This window comes from Rousettus aegyptiacus, unplaced genomic scaffold, assembly GCF_014176215.1.
Source record: "Rousettus aegyptiacus isolate mRouAeg1 unplaced genomic scaffold, mRouAeg1.p scaffold_m13_p_6, whole genome shotgun sequence".
NCBI lineage: Eukaryota > Metazoa > Chordata > Mammalia > Chiroptera > Pteropodidae > Rousettus > Rousettus aegyptiacus.
Genome location: NW_023416309.1, coordinates 79,478,611 through 79,498,519, shown reverse-complemented (window position 1 = coordinate 79,498,519; position 19,909 = coordinate 79,478,611). Strand labels below are relative to the sequence as shown.

Sequence of the window (19,909 nt, the reverse complement as noted above, 5' to 3'; positions counted from 1 at the left end):
TATACAACACTTTTTATTCAATAAGAGTAATTATCAGGTAATAGTTATTCTAAATAGAGGCATTTAAAGAGATAATAGTTAAAGGGAGAAAGCTTACCATTCTATTCTACCCAGTGCATACACCAGGTATAACATCCACCTTCTCAAGTAGTGTCACACAGTGTTAGTAAAAAGTGCCAAATAGTTCATCTGCTCAGAACATTAGAAATGATCAGGAGAAAGTATAGAGATAGCTCTTAGATTCTTCTTAGTGAATAATTTCTGATGGGAGGAGGACTAATGAATTAAATGACTAAATATATGTTTGTTGGCTTTTGAAAAATATCCCAGAGTCCCATTGTTAAACAGTTTTTATTTAAAGGATATAATTACTTCTTGATATTCTTAAGAAAAATTTCACCTATAAACAATATAGTGTGAGATTCTAATGTGCATTTAATGTTAGAGTATTCAGGAACCATTAAGTGTGAATTGAAAGATTAATGCATTCTTGTTTGTCTTACTTAATATCTGAGCCTAAATGTAGGCTGCTAAGTAAAAGATGTTTGGAAAATGTAAGCATCGTCCTATCTGCTGAGAAATATAATGGGAGGAAGAAAATGCTGCCTTGAAAAACACTAGGCTGCTAGCCAGGTGTTAAGCAATACTTCTCCAAACCTAATTGTTCAAGATTCTTTACACTTTCCACGTGCTCCAATCTAAGTTGAACCATTCATCATTCTTCAAAGGTAGTCCATGCTGTTTCATCAACCTGGAAGGCCCTAACTTCTCTCCTATATCCTTCCCCAGTTTTCAGAGTTGGTTCCAAAAGCCAGTAGTAGTTAATGACATTTCTTTTACTATTTGACAGAATGTCTATCTCCCTCCAGACCTGAAGTTAATGTGTATCTTTCTTGCAGCACTACCCAATTCTGTTTATGGGTTACAACTGAGAGCTGTCGCTGGATGTCTTTTTTCTACAATCCTTAGTATGCTTTAAAAACTTATTTAGTATATACAACTTAACTCACCCACTGGCAATAATTTCAGAGTTGTTATACTGTCTTTTCTCTCACTAGAGACGCAACTCCATGAGGCTATTTGGTTTTAAAAAAGAAAAGGTCTTAATTTGTTCTGAACCTGGTACATCTGACAATTATGCAATATGTAAACTTCATAAGTCACTTGTTCTTAACTCTAGCTCCCTTCAGAACTTTTTAATAACAAAAATCTCCAGGCCTCATTTCTTAGTCCTGAGGAGGGGCCAGTGGTGAAAAATTCCACATCCCATTCTTTGAAGACCCCACACTTGGTCCATTCCTTCATTATATCCTGACTCTTCAATATGATCATAAGGTCTTATGCTCAGCCAGGACATAGTGGTACAATTACACTAATTTTTAAATTGAAATACTTCTCTACCTGATGGTAATTAGTAGCTGCCTAGAGCCCCTCTGAATGTTTCATGATGCTGAGACAAATAGGTTAATGCATGGCACAACAGAGGATTTCCAGGTCTTGCTCCTGCCTATTCTGATTGGTTAATAGCTGTGCTATACCAGTTGCTAAATATTTTGAATATCATCTCTACTGATAACATCTTTTCTTTAAAGTTTGGCTGAAAATCCTTGATTCTGATCTTATCTTAATCCTGGAGATAGTGCCTGTTTGTTCCTTTTGCCTTTATCATCTGTTCTCTTCTTTGTGTCCTACTAGCTACAGTCCAATTGCTTAGCCTAGCTTCTCGTTTTAGCACCAGTCCTCTGCTAAACAACTGCCATGCTTCTGCAAGGCTTTTAAACTACAAATGGCACTGATAACATCTGAGGGATGCTAAGTAAAATCTGCTTATTAAATTTCTCTTAATATCATACATCTGAATTGTTTATAGATATAAAGAATTAGACTATGACCAACCAAAATTATTACCTGAAACATTACTCAGAAATAAGACCAAAGAACACATGCAGAAAGGTAATGCAGCAACATTGATTACTTACCAAATATTATTTAAAATGTTTTTTTAAAAAAATTCTCAAGGTCATTTCCAAACTAAGGAGTTAATATATATAATTAATGGTTCTGACCAAAAGAAATTAGAATATTTAAAGCACAGATGTATTGCTAAGACAAGTTTGATTAGAGAGAAATACATTGCTATTTTGTTAATATTCATATTTAAGTCCAGATAATCAGCTTTTTAGCCATCAACAAGGGAAAATATAGTCAGGATACTGGATATTTTTGAATGCCAAATAAACAACATATTAATTGAGCGCTGCTAGAATTCATAGGGGACACAAAGAAGTGTGAGACAGTACCATACTAAAGGAGTTTATTTGCTTGAGGAGGTAAAGCTGTTATATAGGAAATGGTGATCCAACAAGCACAGTGTAAATGTATGGCACAGGAAATATATTTCACAGGAGTTCAGAAGAGAGTTACTACTGTGGGTACAATGTTCACAAAAACAAATGAGCTGAGTCTGATCTTGAAGGAAGAGAAAGATCTGAAGAGGCCCAGAGACTGACAGGGCATTTGAAATATAAGCAAAAGGAAAGAGCAGGAATATGGTTGACACGTTGGGGTGGTGGTGGGTCACAAAGATAAGTTGCAGAGGGCAGGCGTCTAGACCTGATTCTATGGGAAAGGCAGGGAAGGTATGTATCAGCATCTCAAAAATTGCATAAAATTATAAATATGTTGCTTTGGTAGTAATAAAACATTCTTTAAGGAAACAGGCTTAAACTTGGAAAGCCAATCAGTAAGATCTTTATTTTAGGAAGAAGTATTTTTCTGTAAGTCAGAAGACACTGATCACAGATATCCACTAGAGGGCAGACAAGTCAAAGCTTACACTGTGGTTGAACAGGCGAAACAGTGCGTCCACAGACAATCCTAAAAGAATTTATTGTTTAAAGACCATTTTCAGTGCCTTGAACCTTGGACAGAGCCTTAAGCTGGCAGGTAAATCTTTCACAGAATAGCTTTCTTTGGTATAAAATTGCAAAAAATTCTTAATTGCAAAATGGACCAGTGGAAAAGTTATACTTTGGGAATCTGACTTTGCTGACAGTGCTTATACATGACAAGCATACCTAGAATGCCGACAGCAGCATTCATCATCACTAGCTACCTTACCTTAATCTAGCTACTCCACCCATCTCACTCACATTCTAACCGCCACTCAAGCCAAAGCCTAACAATGTGTATGCTATCTGGACCATGATTTCAATCTAGGTTCTCCTTTTAGTTATCTGAGTGAGTGCTTGGTGTTAAGGACTCATATCCCTTTAAAGTCAGAGTAAGGCGAGGCCATCATAAAGAGTTTCTTATATGAGCAATTGCCTCAGCAGGCTGAGGAGTTGTTATATGGGGGTGTTGGTGGGAGTCCTCAGGTCTAACTAGGTCATAGCATGAATATTAACATCTAAATAAAAGGGCTGAGAATTTCATCAAACTTTTTAGATACTAAGGCTAGATTTTGCACAGTACTATAAATACATTTTCTGTTTTGATCTTTTGCAAAATGTCCATCATTAAAGGTACAAGGGCAATCCTATTTAGTAGGTTGACTTCCCGTCATTAGCTAGAAGTAGTTTTCTTCCATTCCTGACCAATACTAGTATCACAGGCATTTTCTTTCTCCTTGGAAAATGACTTTTAGTTTCAGATAATAGGTCCTTCAACTGCAAGTAAATTTTGCTCTACTGAAATTTTTGTAGTATTTCCGACAAGCCAGGCCATCTTGTCTCTTAGACTTTGCTCTGTCGTTCCCTCTGCCTAGTATCAACTTTGTTACCCTCTTTGCTTGCCTGCTTCTACACATCCTTCGGCCTGTAGCTTAGGTGTTCCTTTCTCCAGAGGCTTTCCTCGATGCCTCTACCACTGAGTTCTGTGTTCTTTCCAAGTGCAGCCATATAGTTGTCTGGTATAGAAATTCTCATACTGTTTGTTTACTTGTTGGTCTCCACATTATAAGTTTGAAGGCAGGAACTGTATGTTAATCACTGCAACATCCTCAGCATCTAGCAATGCTCAATAAATATTTGTTGAATGGATGACTAACATAAAAGAAAGGCCAAGTATAGTAGGACAGATCCTTCAAATGAGGTCATTCATTTTCTATAATGTTGTAGATTAAGTCTTCAAACATTATTCACTATACATAATTTAAATACAAAAATGTAGTAATAATTCCTAGCACAAGAATATTCATAGTCATACCTATCCCACATTTTCACATGGTCAATCATTTTAGAGACTTGCACAACAGAATTCTGATTAAAAACAAAGATACATGGAACAACACTGTCAATAGTAGTCATAAGTTACTAAACTAAATCATCCTCCTCTTGTTTTAGGATTGAGTTCTATTTACTATTTTATTTTAGATTGTCATACCTGCAATATTTTTCTTTATAGCTTTTCTTTTTTTCAGTTGAATATTTAGGTATGTTTCCCCCCCAAAATTAGCTCGTTAATTTATTTATAATTTATTGTGATTTATGGTTTAGGATACAATATATCTTAATTTTTTTCCCTAAGTAGTTAATCAGTTATTTCAGTACTATCTGGTTATGGGCCCATTTCCCCTTACACTGACTTGAAATCCTTCCTTAATTATACATTAAATATTTCCATGTATTTGGGTCCACTTCTGAGCTTTCTAGTCTGCTACATTAATCTATTTCTTTTCTATACTGGCATCACACTATTGATTGTTATAAGCTTTCAATAATTTCAATATCTGACTGTGAAAGTCTCTTTCTTCCAAATGAACTTAAGAATAACTTTGTTAGGTTTCCCCCACTGTAAATATCTCTTTAGAAGTTGGACTGAACGACATTAATGTTAATTTGGAAATTAACTTGGGAAGAAATTATATCTTTTCAATCCTGATTTTTCCCACTCAGCCACACAGATTATATCACCACTAATGTAAGTTTTCTCTTTTGTCCTCCATAGAATATAATAGTTTTAAAAAATCTGAGTCCTATGATTTGTTACATGTATACCTATAGATTTTATTGGTGTTATTATACATGGAATTTTTTACATTATATTTTGAACTGGTTATTGCTAGAAATATAGAAAAGCTACTCATTTCTATATATTTATTTGATATATATTTAAAATTATATATTTATCAACTAGTTAAAGTTTTTAAAAATAAATTTTTATAACTTTTTGATAAGTATCATTCTCTTCAAAGTGTAAAAATGTAAGACGTTATTCTTTAAAATAAAGTGTTTGCAGTCACAAATAAAATTACTTATAAATGGAATGTAAAGCAAATAATTTAGTCTAAGTTTCATAATTCTCTAGTGATACGCATACTCAAGGATAAAATATTAAAAAATTATTTTCCATTGAGACTTAATTTGCATTTCAATGTATTTATAATTTTTTAAATTAAAAAAAAGGAAATTATACATATCTAACATAAGAACTGTTATCAGGGAGGGAGTGGTAATACTTATCTCTGACCCCTACAGAAAATAGGAAGCTAGGAAGACCCATTAAATTGTGAGCTTTGAAAATGGGGACTGTGTCTTGTCTTTCTATCCAAATACCTGGCACACAGTATGTGTTTTGTTGTTATGGTTGCTAAACATCTTTACTGAGATATAATTCACATACCATACAATTTGCCTATTTACTTTTTAGTATCTTCACATGAATGGGTATGTGTTCTTATGTAGTCATAAATTTTAAAACCATGCCATATATTAAAAAATAAAAGTGTATATGCAAAGAGGGAGGGAAGTGTTTAAAAAGTTAGGTCCAATAAGAAACAAAAAAATATTTTTACCATATATAAAACAATGGATTAATAAATCTCAATAAACAAAGAATTTCAATGAATCAATAAGAAAAAGGCAAACATCCCAAAAGAAAAATGGGCAAAGGCTAGGAGCAGATAATTCACAAAAGAGATAGAAATGGGCTGAAAAGTAAAAATATAGTAACTTAAAATTAAAAAAACAAAAATATTAATAAAGATGCTGTGCCATGTTTTCCCTATTAAATTATTTAACATAAAACAAATGATAATGTGCAATACCATCAAGGGATTAGGAAAATGGGAACTCTTTCTGGCAATCTGTATCAAAAGCTTTAGAAGTGGGTCATTTTTACTTTATAATTTCATGTCTAGAAATGTATTCTAGTACAAAAAAATCAGAGATATCCCCAAAGATTTATGTACAAGAATTCCAACTACAGACTATTCATCATAGCAAACAAGTTGTAAGCCACCTTGGTATACGAAAGACAGGAAAAGTTTAGTAAATGAGGTAAATGCTACATAAGAAAATTTTATCAAGCCATTAGTTTATGTTATCTATTTAAATGAAAAAATAATCAGAGTATAATGATTACTGGGGGGAAAAAGCAGGTTTCTTATGGGATGTGGATTATAAGTGGTTATTTTTTTCTTTATGATCATCTATATTTTCTAAACTTTCTACAATGATCATGGTTATAATCAGAAAAAAACTTTTAAAATGTGGAGTAGGGACATGGGAAAAATATGCAGATGTCTGTTCTTTTTCGTAATTAGATGTCTTCTGAGATATTCAGTAGAAGATTATACATATCATCTAACCGATGTTTTAAAAGAGACATAATTAATAAGCTGGAATATCATCAACAAGTAAAAGCCTTTGCTGGCAAGTGGCTACCTGAATAAATGACACATTCCCTTTCCTCCTTCTTTGAATGGCAGCTCCTAAACTACTATATAACCATGTGAACTCAGCTCAAGTTCACAGATTTCTCTATCCTATTCAATGTCCTCTTTCTCTAGAGCTGTGCTTTTAAAACTGGGATACCAGCACCTCACGGTCATGCTTTAGTGTGGTGTAAATTACTGAAATCAAAGGATGAATATAAAGCATATTCCCAAATGGTCCATTTTACCTGATGGGAAATAATATTTTTATAGTAATAGAGATACAGATACATAAATATTTGCATGAAATTAAAGTAAACCATAAGAATTCAAATAAATTTCAGCCTTGTCATAGGCTCCTTTAAACTCTATATACCCAGACTGCCAGGGGTTCCTCTGCTGTTAGAGAAACTTCTGGAAAGATTTGAAGGGCACTGCAGCAAACTGTTGTATGTAATTTTAATGTTCAGTCTTTGCCTAGTATTGAACAATTAAGACATAAGTTAAATTCTGAGGAGTATGATAGGTTAACACGTGCTTATGACCCCTTGTCTAATTCCTTGATCTACCTCTAAGACTTTATTTGGCTTCTATAAACAAAAGACTAAAAAACAAAAGTGCTGAAAAAGTTGATTTGCCACTTAAACAAACAAACAAACAAACAGACAAACCCAAAGCCTCCAACCTTACTCGAAGTGAAACATAGATACTGAAATGAAGGGGAAAAAATGAAGTTATAAATCAGAATGTGATCTAATTCCTAATACAAGTTAGGCCTAGTTAGTGATCCTTGCTAATGCACAGAACAGCATAAGACCAATCATTAAAAGTCTTCCACACTTAAAACATGCCTTGCTTTTTCTGCATAGCAAAGAAAACCATCAACAAAACAGAAAGACAACCTACTGAATAGAATATATTCGTATGATATATCCATAAGGGGGTTGATATCCAAAATACAAAAGAAACTCATACAACTCGATAACAAAAAAGTAAATAATCCAATCGAAAATGAGAAGAGAACATGAAAAGACATTTCTTCAAATAAGATATAGATGGCCAACAGACACACAAAAAGGTGGTCAACATCACTAATCAGGGAAATACAAATCAAAACCACAGTGAGATACCACCTCACACCAGTTAGAATGTCTATTATCAAAAAGTCAACAAATAACACATGTTGAAGAGAACATGGATAAAAGGGAACACTTGTGCAATGTTAGTGGAACTACAAACTGGTGCAGTTCCTATGAAAAACAGTATTCCTCATAAAACTAAAAATAGATATACTATATGACTCAGCAATTTTATTTATTCAAATAAAAACACTAACTTGAGAAGATACATGTACCCCTATGTGCATTGCAGTGTTATTTACAATAGTCACGATATAGAAGCAACCTAAGTGTCCATAGATAAATGAATGGATAAAATTGATGTGGTGTGTGTGCATGTGTGCACACATGTGCATGTGTGTATAATGGAATATTATACAGCAATAAAAAAGAATGAAATCTTGCCATTTGCAGGATCATAGATGGGTCTAGAGGGTATTATGCTAAGTGAAATAAGTCATGCAGGAAGACAAATACCACATGGTTTCACTTATATGTAGAATCTAAACAAAATAAAACAAACAAAACAAAAAAAAACATGGAAAAGAGCAGGTTTAATTAGCAACCTAATGCAGGAAGATTTTAATTACACTCATAGTCTCTGTTAACCTTGACAACCCACTGACTCTAATATCACAACACAGTACCTCCCCCACTAATATAAGTCTAACTAGAACTATATGAATACAAAAATACTGTTTAAGAAAAAGGTAAAGTGAGAGAGAGAAAAGCACTCAATCATCTAAATCCGCCCTCCAATTTGTTGAAAATCAACATCATGTATTATCAATTTACAGACTATATAACCCACCTCAGAAGCTTCTTAGCTACTCACTCTGTTAAGTATTTATTGTTTTTCATTAACTACTTCCACGAAACGTCTCATTTTTTCTTCCAGCCTCACTTTTACTTTCCATAAGGCCCCTATTTACCTTTCTATTCCATTTTACACAAGAAGGTCTCTCCTTGGTCTTCTTTGAATTTTATATCTTGAGATAACTTTAGAAAATATTAATGCTCTAAACTCCAAAAAAATATTATTGATGCATCTCTCTCTGCAACCTCCTCACCAATTAACAATCTAGGACATAAGAATCTGTTATAACCGACTTTTCAATGCAATCCTCTTCTGCCATCCTCAGGGAGCTCAGAATATACCTCATCAATGATGCTTAAGGTCATTAGAATTCTGACAATTAAAACAAATAACTACAGAAAGCCTATGATGAAATAGATTATTTTGCTAATTATCTTATAATATTAGTAATATATTCTTTGATGTAGACTCTCCTCTCACCCAAAACTGCATAGAACTGGGAAGGAAAAGGGAGGAAAAAAAGTAAACAATAAAAGGCAAAATGGGTATATCTAATAGGATGCCCCCTCCCCTATTTACAGATTCTAATATAAATAAGCTTACCTTTGAAAACATCTATCCTCACTGTCATTAGTTAAATATTTCTTCTTGAGAAACCAGTACAATCCTAATAGGGAGTTAACTGTATGCATAAATTCAAAGAACCAGTAAAAGGTACCATCAATTCCATAAAAATACAATTGCTGGAAGCAAAAGTAGTTATAAAAAGGCATTCCCCAGATAATACCCTGGTCAGTAAACACCTTTGAGCAACTACTAGGAAATATTTATTACTGTCTAATTTCCTAAAAACCATAACTTTCCTGATAAACAATGCCTTTAATATCCCATGAAAGGAATAACCAAGACTACTCAGTGTTGGCCACTCCCAGCTCTATTTCATTTACCTTAAACAGAGTCAGCTGAAACTATGGAATAAAATAGTAGCTATAAAATATGCTGTAGATTAAAAAAAACAAACTATCAAAATGAATTAAGATGACATACAAAATGCTTTCATGTTATATTTTCAATAAGATCTAAGAGACCAAAATTTTTTTAAAAACTAGGCTTTGAAGAAAATCAAGAGTGGTTTTATAAGCTTTGAAGAAAATCAATAATGGCTTACAGTTATACCTATGTTTGTTATATGAACATATGTGTATAGTATAGTCACTCTCAGCCTCAAGTGCTTCCACAGAGACTACATCATGGAACTGAGTTTTTATGGAGTGATAAATTTCAATTTCCGTATCTTTGAGGAGTCACATAAATGAATACTCTGCACAATCCAAATGGGAAGCAAGCAATCATTAATAGATAGTTATCTGGGATAGTTATGAAAGCTATGTAATATATTCAGATCTGATCCTCAGCCTTTAGAGCAGGGGTCCCCAACTTCTGGGCCATGGACTAGTACTGGTCTGTGCCTGTTAGGAAACGGACTACAGAGCAGGAGATAAGTGGCCTGCAAGCGAGCAAACCTTCATCTGTGTTTGCCACCACCCCCACCTCAGCTCCACCTCAGATCATCAGGCATTAGATTCTCATAGGAGCAGGAACCATACCATGAACTGCACATGTAAGGGATCTAAGTTTACTTGTGTGACATATTCGACCTGCTTAACCAACTCAATCTGTCACATCAGGGGAGAACGAAAACTGTGTTCAAGTTGTCAGATAAAATGGCTATATTCAAAGCTAAACTGGAATTATGGGGGTGACAAGTGAACATTGGGATTTTTGACATGTTTCAAACATTAACAGATATTTTGAAAGAGACTGAGCCAGAGCGCTCTTTCTCCCAGCTGGTGCAATAGAGTTTGAGCACTTCTTCCCAACCAAAAAAACCCCCTCAAACTGGGAAGGAATGGATCCATAACCTGTTTGTGAATAAGCCAGGTGAAATGACTCTGTCTGTGCTAAAAGAGAATCAACTGCTTGAGATCACAAATGACTGTAGCTGTAAAAGTATGCTTGAGACAACTTCAAATCTCCATACATTCTGGATTAAAGTCAAGGCAGAATATCCTGAGATTGCCACAAAAGCGGTGGAAAGCCTGCTTCCACTTCCAACATCCTATCTTTGTGAAGCAGGGTTTTCTGCAGTGACAGCAACCAAACTGAGATTAAGGTGTAGACTGGACGTAAGCAATATACTTCGGGTGTCCCTGTCTCCCATCGCCCCCAGATGGGACCATCTAGTTGCAGGAAAACAAGCACAGGGCTACCATGGATTCTGTATTATGGTGAGTTATATAATTATTTCATTATATATTACAATGTAATAATAATAAAAATAAAGTGCACAATAAATGTAATGTGCTTAAATCATCCTGAAACACTCCTGCACCTTGCCGCCCTGGTCCATGGAAAAACTGTCTTCCACGAAACTGGTCCCTGGTGCAAAAAAGACTGGGGACTGCTGTCTCAGAGCAACTTCATTGCATAGATAACTTAACAATCAATGCTGGAATCATAAATATTTTTTCTTAGCCTACATAAGTAAAGAGTTTAAAATAGTTTTACATAGTAAAATATAAGAAATATTAAAAACATCTCTGTAGTGAAGTAAAACAAATCTACTTTTAAACCACTCTACTTTGCACTAACTAGTCCCATGACATTTTCATACCAGGGGGTTAGGGCAAACTAATTCAAAAGACATGGTTCTTGCCCTCATGTTGATTAAAATAAAGACCAATGACAATAGTGATGTGAATAATGTAAGGCAAAATAAATGCAAACTAAAGGGGATACAACAGGTTGCAAGTTAACTTTAGTTCTATATCTCAAAAAGCTTATGTAAGGCATTAATTCATAAAGATCTATGCACTCCAATATTCATGGCAGCACAATTTATAATAGCCAAGATATGGAAGCAACCTAAATGCCCATCAACAGACAATTGGATAAAGAAATTATGATTCATATATCATAGAATATTATTCAGCCATTAAAAAAGATGAAATCCTACCATTTGCAACGACATGGATGGGCCTAGAGGTTATTATGCTGTGTGAAATAAGTCAGAGAGAGAAAGATAGATACCATATGATTTCACTTATATGTGGTATCTAAGGAACAAAAAGAACAAACTAATTAAAAACATGCTCACAAATATAGTGGACAATTAGGTGACAGATAGAGGGAAGAGGGGTTGGGAGGCTGGGAGAATGGGCTAGGGTGAAGGGTTAAAGAAGTACAAATTAGTGGGTGATAGTTGGGCACAGGGAGCATGAAAGAGGGAATGCAATTAGCATTATGATGGCTAAGTGGAGGGCCAGGGGAGGGAGGGAGCAATTGAAGGGATCGTTTTATGAACATTATAGATGTCTAACCAATGTACTATATACTTGAAACTAATTTAAATAGATTTATTTTTTAAAAAAGCAATACCAAAAAAAAAAGCTTATGTAAGAAAAGCAAAATCTGTTTCTCTATGAGTCAGAACTCTTAGATTCTTCAAAATGAATCCACCACAGAAAAATGGGATATGATCCTTCAGATCTACATGCCTATTTATTTGAGAAAAATCTCAAGTCACTCTAGTCTCCAGGCACTGTGCTAGGTGTTGAGAATAAAATAGATCCAGTTCCTGCTTCAATCTAATAAGAAGAAATCCAATAATCACAAAAGCAAAAGTAAAACTGCAACTACAAATAGTTGGGAAATAAAATAGTATTACTGGTGTTTATCACATGTATATACTGACGGCATGCCCCAGATCCCAACTATTATTCTGTGTAGTAAAAAACCCAATTCTTTTCTAGGAGTAATTGCTCAAGGCTTCTCTTCATCCCTTATAATTGGTTTACTGAATAAAACAAATTTAAAAATACTTCCATTTAATTTCTGATAAGAGTGCTGTCCTGGAGGCTCAACCAGAGGCCATTAATATAGACTTTGGATTTTAAATTATAAAGAAGCCTATTGGAAAGTTAGCTAGAAAAATAAAAAAAATATTTCAATACATATGAAATTCAGATCAGCCCCTTGCCTCCTTTCTCTTCCCAGGGGTCCTTGGACTGTGCAGCAAGTTCTACCTCTGCTACTTGAGGAAACCGTCAACCATAAGAACTCCAGACACTTCCATTTTTCTCTTCTATACCATCTATAAGCATTTGAAAGAGTCCATTCAGAATTCCAAACCATTTCAATTTATTCTTAGCACCATCTCCCAAGGAAATGCCTCAGTTGAAACCATATTTTCCTTTGACTCTCTTTCATCAAGGACTTGGTTTCTGCTTTTTAGGAAGAAAAATCATGAAAAATCCTAAAGTCTCTGATATCCCTCAATTGGGTATGAGCTCTCCTTTTCTAAATTCCTGCTCTTCTTGAATTTATCTTCTTCCTTGAATTATACTGTTGACTGTTGAATAACCTGAGTTTGAACAGTACAGGTTCCACTTATACATGGATTTTTTTTTCAGTAAATACTGTAAATGTATTTTCTATTCCTTACAAGTGTTAAACTTCCTCAACCTCATTAAATTAGACAAATTTGAGGTAGTACAAATTTCCAGATATGGAAAGCTTTTGTTAAAATGATATCATATAATCATTGAAGAAAAACTTCATATGAGCGAGATACTCTTTCACTTTCCTTTCTTCTGATCCTAGTTTTCTCCAATTCTCATTTCCATAAACGCACATTTAATGGGCAATATATATAGCTCTTGGCCTTGGCTCTAGTTCTGCCTGAAGACCACAGTGGGGCCTGGGTTGGCCATATTTATCATTAATAAATGGAGCTAATTTTGACTACCTAATCACATTTGCAAAGTGATTGCAACCATATTGTGCTGTTGTACTGTTATTAATGGTAGATGCAATTTTTGCTTACAAAATCAGAATTTGGGACATCAGTGAGCCTGATCTTTTTTTATTAAAAGACAATTTCTCTCAGGTTTCCTTTGAAATTTTTTTAAAGTGCCATAGTACAATTGTGAAAAAAGTAAATACATTAGTTCTACTCCATTGAAAACTAAAATGAAGGATATTTTCTGAGTAGTGGTTAGCACATCGGCTTTATACGCAGAATATCCTGGGTTCGAGCCTCCGTGGAGCAACGGCCCATACCCGAGTGTGCTGGGGCCTAGTGGGGTGTATGCTGCCAGCATGTAGGAGGGGATGCCCTACCTTCAGAGATCCAATTCTTAAAGGGAGACAGCAACATCCGTAGGTCAGGAGTGGAATTGTGTGTGTGGAGGGAATTTAAATATATATATATTTTCTATACAGGTGAAATGCAGATTATAATTAACAAAATTTATGCATTATAGAAAATAAGCTGACTTGCTGGGAAGGTGAAGTTGCTTTAATCAAACAGACATGTCTTTAAGAAATTTCATGTAATATATTAAATAGTAATTTCATATTTTAAAAGGCACATTAGAAATGTTAGCCAAATGTTAGTAAAATGTTTTCATTTTACAAATAAAAATTTGTAAAATTTTCATTAAAAAATGAAATGGAGGTGCATTTTAGATACATGTCATTATAAAATTACAGTAAAGTTTCCAATATAAGCAGGTATCGTCTCACTCCACTCAGGATCTGGCACTTTGCATTGGGCCAATGTTCCTCTTCTTCCCATTCCTCAGGCTCTAAGGCTCAACAGGGGCTGCTCCTTAATCCTTGCTTCTCACCAAGACTTCCTCCTCACTGTACTCAGCCTCCAGCAATTGGCTTTAGGGGACCTCCTCCATGTCAATAACCTCCTCACTCTTCTTGGGCTCCACTATCCCACCCACACTAGGCCTTGATGCCTACCTGAAGACACCTATCATGCTTAGTCCCATCTAATAACTTTTGTACTGAATTGTTAGAGAAGGGGAAGAAAGGTGTTTTTTTCCTAGTGCTTCAATTATAAATACAAATAAGGACAATCACATTTATCTGACAAATATTTACTGAGCTTCGACTATGTGCAAGGCGCTCTACTAGGTCCGGTGGAACTATGCAGCAAACAGCTTCTTTTCGGTCTGAGGAACCTAAAATATCTCTATGTATTACTCCGGATGTTTTTTAGTCTCAAGTAATAAAAGAAAAAAAAATCCACCAAAAAATGGCTTAAACAATAAGGAAAAGCATCACCTTGTCAAGTCAGTAGCTGAACTTTTTCAAGAATGCATTTTTCCCCATCTTTTTGCTCTGCCATCCTGATTGTGTCAGCATTGCTCTCAGGCTAATATAGTTCCAAGATGACTGCCACATTCCAAATCCATCACATGCATATCCAAGAACAGTCAGCTGAAGAAAACAGCTCTTCCTCTGTGTCTCTTAAGTATAAGGAAAATTTTCCGAGAAGCCTCCTGCACCCCCACCCACTCCCCAGCTTCCCTCTCACTTGACCATTTTGAACTGAATTGTACACTCATGCTTAAGCCAACTGCTGGCAAGAGGATGCCATACTCTAATTGGCTGTTACATGAAACAACAAATAACTTTTGTTTTCAACAACAAATAACCTTTATTTCCTATGTAAACCAGTTTCTATTACTCTGTACTAAGAGTCCTGACAAATACATATGTACCACATTTTCCCATGCATACAATCAAAGGTAAGAGAGGAAACACAGGTAGAAAAATCATAGTGCCCTAATGTATTATGCCCATGAGACTATGTTGACACTTCGGTTGAGCTGGAGAGTTCAACAGATACTGAAGATCAAGCTCTCTCACAATCTGTCTGCCTATCTCCGTCTCTGTCTCTCCCTCTTACTTTCTTTCTCTTTCTCTCCGCAGCAGCCCCCTCAGCAAAATACTCCCTAAAACTTTTTCAAGCAAAATATTTCCTAAAATTTCAGTGAAAAATCTTGCTGGGGTTGGAGAAAAGAGGATATTTATGTGGCATGAACAAATGGCATTGCCTCAAAGAGGATGTTCATGTCCACAGAGCTCACTGCTGCCTGTATTATATTATACACTCACTTTGTAGACTACATGCACCTTCTTTGATGGTTATCTCCCAAAGGCTCTGTTAATTTCAAGGCTTCCATACTGACACTATGTGACTGCAAATCAGGCTTTTGTTCAACTTGTCCTTGAACCTTTCCTCCTACCTGTCTGGTTTCTCTATTTTTAGATAGCAAGTCCTGGTGACAGAGATGTCATCATTGTCCCGGCCACATAAGAGAAATTGTCATGGGCAAGGCTAGAGTGCTTACGTAGTATGAGTTATAAACACCTGTCATTATAGACTTTGTCCTGCCACATAACATGAAACAGGCGACTATAATTTGGTCAGAGATTACAGCTCTAAAAGCAAATTTAGTTCCTGTATGGTAAACCAGGAAGTGCAATTGTTTGCTTCCAGACTACAGCTTAATAATGAACTAGAATAACTTCATATACTAAATATTTAATAATCTCATTCTGTGGACATTAGTGTTTTTAGATGTCATACTAAAATATTTTTCACCTGAAATACTTAGAATATTTTAATAAAGAAAAATGTATTTTACACTAGTATCAGTCAGAGTGGCTGTAATGAACATATAGCATGTAAATCTTAAACAAACTTGTTCACGAGCACATCAAGATTACAACTAAAGACTAGCTGAATAGAAGTCCTATAACTAAGGCTATAAAGAAGCCACGTGGAGATGGGTAAGAGGGGCAGAGATGAGAAACAGGCAGGTCCCACATCCACGGTGTGGTGATGAATAAACAGGAGGGATATCTTGACTCCAGAGGTCCCCCTGAGGAGTGAGGGTCTGATCCCTACAATGGGCTCCCCAGCCAGTGGCACTTGTACCAGGAAGCAGAGTTCCTATAACATCTGGCTTGGAATACCAGTGGGAATTATATCCGAGTATGACAAAGGGTTGTAGGAGACCGTGATGCTATATTTGAAAGAGTTCATGAACAAACTCACTTGCTCCATGCTCCAGCACACAGGTAGCAGTTTGAGAAGTGTCTGGGTCAAATGGGGAGGAATTAAATGGACTAACTTTAGGGTGAGGGCTAGAAGGGCAGGGATTGGTGCGAACTCTCTCAGGAGATGGAACCACTAGTGGGCACCACTGTTCCTAGTTGAGCTCTTCTCCCACCTAGCTAGCCTGGCACAGGTGGGTCAATATGTCATTCTCCATTAACCTGGCTAATAACATTTGCCTCACCATGGTGTACACATATATAACGGAATATTACTCAGCCATAAAAAAAGGAATGAAATCTTGGCATTTGAGACAACATGGAGGGACCTAGAGGGTATTATGCTAAGTGAAATAAATCAGACAAAGACAAATACCATGATTTCACTTATATGTGGACTCTAAAAAACAAAACAAACAAAACCAAAACAAACTCACAGACACAGAGAATGAACTGATAGTTGCCACACAGGGGAGATGGGCAAAAAAGGTGAAGGGGATTGAGAAATATAAATTGCCAGTTATAAAATTAGTCATGGGGATGTAAAGCATGACATAGAGAATATAGTCAATAATATAGTAATTGTGTCAGATGGGTATTAGACTTATGGTGATCACTTTGTAATGTATATAAATGTCTAATCACTATGCCATATGCCTGAAACTAATATAATATTGTATTTCAACTATAATTAAAAATAAATTTAAAAAATCTTAGTAGTTTAAAATAAGTTTCCCATTTATGCTACATGTAGGTTGGTGGAGATACTATACCATGTTACCCTCTCATCTGGGATATGAGAGGGTAACTATGACAGGGATAATAACTGTGACGGGGAGAATGAAATATAATGAATCATGCATTAGCTAAGACTTCTAGGCTTCCACCTAGAAGTGACAGAAGTCACACAGCTCATTTGCCAAAGCAGTCACATGACCATGCCTAACTCCCTTAGATAGTATTATCCTACCAGGATCTGGAATAAGGAAAACCAGAAATATTGGCAAAAACGAATGACTATCACAGTAATAAATAAGGATACTGTATTATACAAGATGTTGTCAGTCACAAGCAATCTAACTTACGAAAAACAAACAAAAAAAGGTAGTAGTAGTGGTTCACATAACTAGTAAATCCAAGGAGGATTCAGAAATTTGATGTTATTTTCCTCTCCCTCTCTCTTTGGACTATGCTTCCTTCTTATTCTTCGCTAATCACACCAAGCACTTATCATCCTCTTAATCATAGTACAGAAGAACTTAATCCTTTTTACCCCTAGCATCTGTACCTATCTTTCAACATGACTCTCATTGGCTCTGCTTGGGTCATGTGCTACCCTGGACCAAAGAGGTACTTTGACCAGCCTGATAGGGGTCTGTAGACACGACCAGCCCAGTGATAGAAAAGCAGGGCCAGGTGATTATTGGTTCCAGCAGAATTGCATGAAGTAGGACAGGCTCTCAAAAGGAAAGCATACCACACCAGAAAAGCAGCAGCTATTTTACTCAGAGAACTCTGTTATTTCATTTCCTCCATCATTCCCAACTTTGATGACATGTGCGAGATTAAATTCTATAAACATAAACTCATGTGGCCTTGGCTTTCATAATACAAATTGTTGCTGATGTTAATTCAGATCAGTTATAACAACACACCAGGGAGCATATACAGGTAAATCCTGGGACAAAATTTCTTTAAGTTATTTTGCATAAGGCTACTCTGAGTACAAATCCAAGCAATTAACAAGAACCAATGTGATGCATGATTTTTAAGACACCCAAATGAATGATAACATGACAACAGGATTACTAGGCTTACAATTATAAGGGTCAAAGAGGGAGAAATGACTTTCCAAGGTCACAGACAACATTTGGTTGTGCTAGGATTTGAACCCAGTACTTCCCTTGGCAGAGGCAGAAGGTAAAATGGCAACAATCATCAGACTATAAGCTTCATACGGCAGTGCTTTTTGGATTTGTTCACAGATGTATCCCAAGCAACTAGAACAGTGTGTGGCATATACTAAGTGGTTGATGAAGAAGTGAAAGGATTAAGTTCCTTTTCCTATTTTAAGTAATAATCAACAGTAATAAAATAAAGTTGGTTTTCCCATGTGTCGTTCTTCTAAAATTGGGTAAAAAAATTTCAACAAGAATAAAATGCTCAGTTCCCAGGAAGTTCTAGGTAGCACACACTGTGACTTGGTATGCTCTTCAGTATAGCTTCTTGAAGTTGAGAGGGACAAATATAAAACAATGAAAGAAAAACAAAATAGAATAGAGTCTATTAAAAAACCAACATAGCTACAGCGTCTGCACGTGAACATTTTTCTAGATCAACATAAGACCACCCCACTTAGGTTTTACTAGTAATGCTATATATGTATTACTTAATCATTTTAAAGAAGATAGTTATATGCGGTAGAATTTCTGTTTATTTTCCTTTAACAGCTGGGTAAAACACTATTTTTGGCCTATTCCTTTCCACTCAACACCCTCCCTGCTGCCATCATGTGGACAGAGGAAAAAAAAAACACATAAAGCTCACTTGTATTTTAAAAATGGAATTATTCACTATCAGCGAACCATCTTACCACAGAAAGTCTCTGATAAATTTAGTAAGTAAAGTTGATTGCAGTGAACTCTCATTGACTACATAAGAAACTTAAAATTTTTCCCTTTGTAGCACTTGGCAGCAAAACTCCTTTTCAAATCCTGCCCTCTATGTCATCAAGCTAAAGACAAATTTAAACACACACACACACACACACACACACACACACACGATTTTATGGGCAGGATCTGAATCCACTGCAAAGTTTTAGAACAGATTCCCACCTTCCCAAAACTCCGCAGGCCTCATATAAAGGTGGTATGATTTAGCCCTTCTCCCTAGTTCCACAATGGATCAAAGGCAGAAATGTACAATTTTGGAGAATAGGCTAAAGATAACAAAAGTCAGACAGTGAGAATTTCTGTAAGCATGTAATGTGGCAAATTTTAAAGCATCAGAGAAAACACACTTTCTGTGTACTAACTTCTAGAAAATATTAAATTAGAAGATCCCACCTAGTTTCCAGACCTAGACTTATATCTCGCTGAATGAAGAAATCAGTGGCATTTAAATCTTTTGTAAAGCTGTAACAATCTATTTTGGAAAAGCAGTTTATGGGGAGATGTTATTAACATTTCAAATACTGTCAACAATTAACATTGATCAACTTGACGTTTTGCTTGGCAGTATACTTACACACAGTAGTTACCTAGTATTTTGAGAAACAGATGTTTCCAAGCAACTAACTACATTGTTGAGTTTCCTCCAAGTGTCAGAACCCTCTCATTGGTAATTGTAAAAAACAAGCTTCAAAGCAAAACTATAGCTAGGGTTAAAGCAAGCAAC

The 19,909-nt window shown here is 35.6% G+C and overlaps 1 protein-coding gene across 5 annotated transcripts in view; it reads right to left on the bottom strand.

Moving 5' to 3' along the window:
- The window catches only part of SSH2 (slingshot protein phosphatase 2), a 219,564-nt gene that overhangs the window by 132,963 nt on the left and 66,692 nt on the right, over positions 1-19,909 (bottom strand). The window lies entirely within an intron of this gene.